The sequence below is a fragment of the Oculina patagonica genome, chromosome 4, assembly GCF_052425735.1.
Source record: "Oculina patagonica isolate OP01 chromosome 4, crgOcupat, whole genome shotgun sequence".
In the NCBI taxonomy this organism is placed as follows: Eukaryota; Metazoa; Cnidaria; class Anthozoa; order Scleractinia; family Oculinidae; genus Oculina; species Oculina patagonica.
The window spans coordinates 28,245,213-28,253,572 of NC_135761.1; positions in this window are offsets into that span (position 1 = coordinate 28,245,213).

Sequence of the window (8,360 nt, forward strand, 5' to 3'; positions counted from 1 at the left end):
GTTCTCAGTTTGTTGGGTTTCTGCTTTCCTGATATTGGTTGGTGATTTTCTGAAATTTTTAAGTAGCAATAGTTGGGTAACAAGTGCAAAACCTTATGCTGGGAGGCAAAGACATGATAACAAGACACTTCAAGGTGCAAGGCTTTCCCTCACCTCTTTAAAAACTATTTTACTGGGCATCCTAGCAATCTTCTATTTACAGTAATTAGTTTGAAAGCACCACTTTTTTCAAGCACCACTGAAATTCATTTGGGTTCTCTGCAAAACTACATCTACCACATTTGTACATATAGGAAAACTAGCAGTGGGTAGTTTGTTTACTGTAGTCGTAAAATTCACAGCTCTATTTAATCCAATCTTCGAGATCGCAATTAATTCACAAGAGCCTATCCACACATTACAACTCGGACCCCCTGTTTTCTTATGAGTTTTGATTTGATTGATAACCAGCATATATTATAATACTTGAGCTCTTGTACTTTCTGATCATGAAATAAACCATTTTCTTCTGCTTGGCTGACTCCCAACTCCTGCTTTATAAAATCTAAAATGTTTCTGCCCATCTTGCATGTATACACTATATCTTCTCTTTGTTGCCTCAACCCTTAAAATGTTAGGGCCGTTCAAAGCCCTACAGTAAATCTACAACTAGACAGTTTCTTATGATAAAAACTTACATTTTTTTGGAGCTTTCTTCGCTGAAACATCCAAATATCCGTAAATCCGTATGATAAACTTTTATTTGACTTCAAACATGGCGCAATAAAAAAGACGGCCACTAAGCCTTATGGGGACACAGACCACCCAACATGACAATCAAAAGGTAACAACATTTACAAAGCCCCCAGAGCCAGTACTGCCTAAATTTCACTGACTTTCAGAGTGAGCAGGACCTTCATCATGAAATATACAGACATTGGGGTGAAATTGCTAATAGCTAGGATAGATTAAAAAGCTTGTTTTTCGTGCAAACTTGTGAGAAAGAGGCATTCGCTTACAGTGACAGGCACTTTTATAGACTCAGGCTGTTGAAATGCATACAAATATGTGAATGTTCACAATGATATTAACTGTCCAATAACAATCCAATATTGACTTCTTAGTTCGCTTAGAGTGATACCTCTGCCAGCGTCTGTAACTATGAGGTTAACGACAAAACTCTTCCTTGGGAGGATCACTGGATGCTTAAAATCTTCTGGTAACTCTTGAGATTTACTCAGTCGACCTCTGACAGGAATTAAACCATCCTGGTCAAGAAATGGATCTAGGCGATATAAGAAACTGGTTTTCTTGATTTCAGACTTCCTAACCTTCACAAATTGCAGTCCTTCTTGCAATCTTCACGTTCATCATCATAATCATCATCATCATCATCATCATTTATTTGCCACTTCAGAATTAAACATACAAAATAACTTAAAAAGATAGGGCGAGGAGGGTGTTACTAAACTGCGGATTTGCGGACCGCGGAACCTGCGGAACTTGCGGAACCTGCGGAACCCATAATTTTATGCTAATAAAAATAAAATAACGAAAACTAAAAAAATATATAAATAAACTAAAAAATCTCTAACACTACTGGCAAATTCGTTTACAAGTATAAAGAAGAATTTGTTAAAAAAAACTAGAAATAATTGGCGCAATTTACCGCGGAATATGCGCGATCAACTGGAACGTGTCACATGGGCACATGACGCCGTTGCAAATTTCCCTTTCGTAAACGGTCGTTGCCATTTGAAACGGTCGATGCCATTTCTCAGAACAGTCGTTGCCATTTGAAACGGTCGATGCCATTTATACTTTGGACCAAATCGCATGAAAGGATCTTTCAAACTTCTTGAGAGTATCAGATGCTTGTTTAGAAATGTCAAGCAATTCCAAAAATTATTTTGGTTTTCTAGTTGATGAAATATCCGAGCTTCGGTATACCATAAGATCGCTATGTTCTCGACACTTGTAAAAAATTGGGCTCAGCCCGGAAGTAAGAAATATTGAAACAGAAAACTGGGGAAAACTTCACGCAAACGATGAATGAATGAATATCTCCATTTACTTTAGTAACCTAATGAGAATATTCTATGCCTGTTTAGAAATGCCAAGCGATTCTAAAAATTATTTTGGTTTCGAAGTGGACGAATTCTTCGAGCTTGTGCACACTATTAATCGCTACGTTCTCGACATTCGGCATGCCGGTATGCACAAGCTCGAAGAATTCGCCCTGAATTCGTCCACTTCGAAACCAAAATAATTTTAAGAATCGCTTGGCATTTCTAAACAGGCATAGAATATTGTCATTAGGTTACTAAAGTAAATGGAGATATTCATTCATTCACTCGTTTGCGTGAGGTTTTCTGCAGTTTTCTGTTTCAATATTTCTCACTTCCGGGCTGAGCCCAATTTTTTACAAGTGTTGAGAACATAGCGATCTTATGGTATACCGAAGCTCGGATATTTCGTCAACTAGAAAACCAAAATATGTTTTGGAATCGCTTGACATTTCTAAACAAACATCTGATACTCTCAAGAAGTTTGAAAGATCCTTTCATATGATTTGGTCCAAAGTATAAATGGCATCGACCGTTTCAAATGGCAACGACCGTTTACGAAAGGGAAATTTGCAACGGCGTCATGTGACTTGATATCACGTGACTCGGTCCAGTTGATCGCGCATATTCCACGGTAAATTGCGAATTTGCCAGTAGTGTTAGAGATTTTTTAGTTTATTTATATATTTTTTTAGTTTTCGTTATTTTATTTTTATTAGCATAAAATTATGGGTTCCGCAGGTTCCGCAAGTTCCGCAGGTTCCGGAGGTTCCGCGGTCCGCAAATCCGCAGTTTAGTAACACCCAGGCGAGGAGACCTCCAAGAAACCATAAGGCTTATGGAGGAGGCCACCTCGGGTTAGCAATAAGTTAGTAATTTCGCTGTGAATGTGCAGCTAGGCCAATTTCAGACTCATTTTATTAGAAATTTAATCTTTTTTTTTAAGGAAGAGAAGCTACTCGAACCAGTGATCGATTCTGGTAGAGAATTCCAAATTTTAGGACCCTGGAAAAGTATTGTAAACTGCTTTAGATTTGTACGACACTGATGTGGTCGATAACACTTGGCTATTCTTGTGTCATAACTGTGTATTTGACTACTAGTAGAAAACAAATTGAAAAACATCGGGGGCAATAATTGGTTATGATAGTAAAACATAAATTTAGCTATTTGCAATGCATTGACTTGGAAGATATCTAAGATGCCCAGTTTAGCAAATAAGGGGGCAGAATGTTCTTGATAGTCTGAGTCGAATCTGCTTTAAGGCTTTAAGTAGTAGATAAAATATGAGCGGGAGATCTGTATGGGCGTTTACAATGGCGAGCCGATATGCAAAGTATTGTTATGCGAATCAGTAGAGATCTGTATTAAAAGTTAATGCATACACATTAGCTGAGCAGGAGTTTGTATCAAAAGTTAATTTTCTTGTTTGATTTGTATTGGGGTTTACAGTTGTGTACATGTGATCTGAACACTGTGCTGGGATTGGTTTGCACCTTCATGAATATTTAATGAAGTTTACAACTTCTGTAGAAAATGCGTTGCTTTGCACCTGCTTTAGATGACCTTCTCAGCTTTTTCCAGTTCTTCCACTTTCAAGGGATTGTCTCTTAAGCCTGCTGTGTGCCATTCTTTATTTGTGATAACCTTTGGCTACAACAACTTCTTATTTGAGTTCGGCTTAAGACAAAGTATCCATGCTATGGATCGTTTCATTCGGTACCAATCGGAAAAAATCTCGATGATGAGGCAGAAGGAAAGGAAAATGAAGATGAGAAATGCGTGAGCAACCCGGACGCACAGGCACCGACTCCCAGTGCCGGCCGCCGACACTGCGACAAAACGCCGGAGAGACGCGAGACAAGAAGAGAGCGGCAGCGCAGCGGGCACGACAGCGAGGAAAGACCGGGGGGACGAAGAGGGAAAAAGAGAGCAGAGGCAGGACAGGGAACGGGGCCCCCACCCCCACCCCCCCACGGAAGACAAGGCGAGGGACGACGCCCACCAAACCACAAAAGGATTCTGCACTAAAAAGTGCAAGTCTTGTCAGAAGGTCTGTACCGTCGTTGGCATCTATACTGTGTACTTGGACCTCTTTGAATTCAGGATCGTTGACTGATATGTCCTCCAGGTCATTAGGAAGCTGAAGCCATTCACTATCAGGAAGCCACAAGAAAATTTGAATCGTGATCCAACAATGCTGTTGAGATAGCTCATTTCCTTTAAAGCCTCCTGATGCGTCATCAGCAGGGCTTAACTTTGACTCAACGTACCTCCATTGGTCAGGATTCGTTGCATCTCGAATCATCTGTACGTGATTTCCTACAAATACGTGAAAAGCTTCTTGTCATTTTAGATGTAACTCAACACAGTTGTACTGTCTGTCCAATAAGTCTTGCTCTCTACAGGTTCATCCAATTCATTGCCCATTTCACACACATGAACTGAAACCGTGGCAGTGGTGAGCTCAAGACGTGGAATGGTCATTTCATCCACACGAACTAAAACTGTGGCAGCAGTGAGCTTAAAATGTGGAATGGTTGTAGTTTTGACAGGAGCTACGCAAGCTTTTCCCATAAGGAACACACAGTGGATGTCACTCTTCGCATTCTCAATTCCGATGTATGGCACTTGACCGTAACCCGTTGAGTATGCTTCTGTAGGGTAGCGTGGGTGTGGGGGCGGAAAGCTGGTACAGTAAGACTGTAGTTTCTTGTTTTTTGTAGAATAACTTGTATCTTGTATCATTGACCTTACAACAGTGAATGTCATTGTAAGGTGAAAAATATTTATAAATACTATTTGAATATTGTTCTAAGTGGGACACCTTCGCCAATTGTATGCATACTTGCCCTGCTGTCTTTGTCAGCTTTTACAATATCAGGAGCCTCCCTTTTCCCTTTTCCAGTAAAAGAACTTATTGTGTCCCACCCAGTAAGTGCATGTAGCCCTCGTAATGCCCAACCTTGACACCTAGCTGCTGACTGACTTGGGTAACATGAGTGACGACACAAGCATGACTTCTTATGCCACTTAGAAGAGAGAAGTCAGCACTTATGCGTCCTCGAAAGTACCACACCAATACTTCCACATCAATGTCAGATGACTGATTAAGATCTGTTGATGGGCTGCGTTAGTGGCATGAAAGACATGCAGAAACATTGGGATATGTGCCTTTTGGTTGCTTGCAGATCAAGGTCCAAAAACAATACTTAAGGAAATGCTTCCTTGAGCATCAACGCTTATAGTTGAGCACCTTGGTAAAAGCCATTACTTTACATGGTTTATGTTAAACATTTGCATTCAAAAAGTAATAGCGTATGTATAAGGGGATAAATACCAAAAGATCCTGGGAAAAAGACATTTTATTAAAATCATTAGCTGGTGAATTACTTCAAAACGAAAAAAACCTAATAAAAATAAAATAAAAATGAAAATAACCTTGATGAAATAAACATATTGGGTAAATAAGGATATTACAGAGACATTTGTAATACATTGCTGCATTGCCGGGGCATCTCTTGTCCCATCATTTTGTCAAAGAAGACACTTTTTCTTAATTGGCATTCACTCTGACTTTTGTTCCAGGTTTTTTCATCCTTATATTTATCGATAAGGTATTTGATTTTCCTCTGGCATTTTGCTACTGTCTTCGTTATTCCAAAATTGATCTTGATCTCTTCACATTTCTTTTGCCATACTTTTCTCAGGTCTTTGCTTTCTGGACGGTCATGCTTTTTGGCCTACAGATCAACCAGGAACTCTGTTCTTTGTTGGACCATTTGTCGTAACTGGATATTCGTTTTCCTTTGTTTTTTGCAAAGGCCCTTGTGGATATTTTTGCACTTGTACGACCACTTCTGCTTCCTGGGATTGAAACTGGCGCGATGACTGGGAAATCACGCCATTACTATAGCTTGGCTCAGCTGCATGAAAATTGTCTAATTGATCGTCGTGTGGTGGAAGGTTCAAGCGTCCTACAAAGTTTTCTGCTCATAGGCCATTAGATTTAAATTCCAATTGTGGGGATTCATCTTTAAATGTTCACTGTGAAAGTTTTAACATCCAGTTTTCAGCATTTTGCAATTAATGCAATTATTGCCTCAGACTGTAAATTGAACTCAGTTCAATTATCAGCGTCCTACAAAGTTTGTCTGCTCATAGGCCATTGGATTTAAATTCCAATTGCCTGGATTCATCTTTAAATGTTCACTGTGAAAGTTTTAACATCCAGTTTTCAGTATTTTGCAATTAATGCAATTGCCTCAGACTGTAAATTGAACTCAGTTCAATTATCAGACAGGTCTGTTGAGTAACAGCAAGGAGGGTCACATGCTTAACACATGTTCTGTTTTCACTGTCGTGACTGATGACTGTCACACCAATTCCAATTCTTCTCTTTCCTGCAAGTACAGTTATGGCAATCACTGCAATGCGTGTTGTTCCAGTTGTAGTTGTATTTCACACCAGTGCAAATTTCCACTTGCAAGGCAATAGCATGTCTAAAAACATGGTTAAACTAAAACTTACAAATCTTCTGAAAGTTATACTTACGACTTGTTACATTACAACCCCCCCCCCCTCCCTCCCTGACTGGTCTATGAGTCGAGCGTAAGTCATAATTTGTACCGACACTGGAAGGTTCTTGTGCGATTTTCTACAGCTTTAACATAGCTGCTCACTTGTGCTCGGTTTGCCAGCCGGATGAAGGAGAACCAAATTTTTTATAATCTAATAGGGTCCTGCCACTTGGAAGCTTACAAAATCCTGAATCTCTGATGTCACCGTACAAAGCAAGTGATTTCGAGTACACTCGCAAGCACCATTTAATTTACGAGCCGGTACCATCCCATTTTTCTTGAGGGTGTGGTAAGTGCCTTGGCTTGGTCTTTAGCAAGATTTCAAAGAACTGGTCTTGTAAGCCTCCTGTGTGACCAAAGATATGATTTTGTAAAAGTTTTTTGTTAAATTTCTTTCGACAATGTTCCCACATACAAACATACATGATCCACTGGTGCTGTACTGGCATCAGGCTCAGGAATACTGTATGTTCTTTTACGTGTTTATACAAAGATTGAATATCTTGAAATGATTTACTGCTACAACCTGCCCACATACAAACAGGATTTTTTTTAGCTTTGCTTGTGTTTTGATCATCCCCTTTTCTAACCTCTAAAATATAAATCTAAAATCAGAATCGGTCTTTTCCCCAATTTCACTCATTTTCCTTCTGCACTTGTAATCTCTCAACCCTTTTATGAAGATTTCTCAACTTAACTGACTGTTGCATGGTTATAGGGAGTAGTTCCTCTTGAGTTAAATGAGCAACATTTTGCCCAGGGTTTAATTTTCCCGTGAACTCTTCATTTTTTTCATCCTGGCACTTCTGTTTATATCTGGACTTTTGGGTTCTCAAATACCCTTTCTATTGACTGCCTGAGAAAGTCATCTTTGTGTTACGATCAACGTAAAGACGCAGAGTCCAAGCTAACACAACAACTTTTAATGGCTGACGAACAAGACCACGCGCAAGCGAGGCGCGGTTACATAACAATCTTAGTCACGTGCAAAACTTAATTATGCAAACTTATTCAATATCACAACACTTTGATGAGGGATGCCCACTTCTCACTTTGCACACTGGCCATACCATGAATAAGGTAGTCATACACATTCTCCGACAATGGCCTAACTTCTTTTGAAAAATTTTTGAAAAGAAAATTGTAATGTATTTTCTTTTCAAATACACTTCTAAAATAATAAAACTTATTAAAAACTTCTTCAAACTTTACAAATTAAAAAAAAACAGCAATGTGACGGAATTGCGGTGGCCTCCTCGGCCACCACGTCTTCTCTTCGGACCTCGTCTGCGCCCTCTTTGGGCCTCATTAAACTGGGGGGAGGTGCACTCTCTATAGGAGTGCCCCCACTCCCCACAATTAAAACATTTGTGCATGTTTTAGTGTACTGTAATTCTACTAGGTTTTATAATTAATTTGTACCCATAGTTTAGTTATTTATTTAGACAGTGGTTAATTATATCCCTTCTATAAATATTAACTCATTTTTCCTGTAACCCCCCCAGAATCTCCCTTGGAGGATGAGGGAGATCATCGTCCATGTCTTTTTCCTCTGGTGGACGCATCGGTGGTAGTCCAGTCATTCTACTAAAAATAATGGGTAAACCTGCAACTAATTGCAACAGAAGAAATTCCAACGGTTTTTGACCGAGAAACTCACCGTTAACAACATATCAAAAGTCCCAGAAAATCCCGGCAGGGAAAGGTACTGAAAAATGGGTTTTTTGAGAAGCTC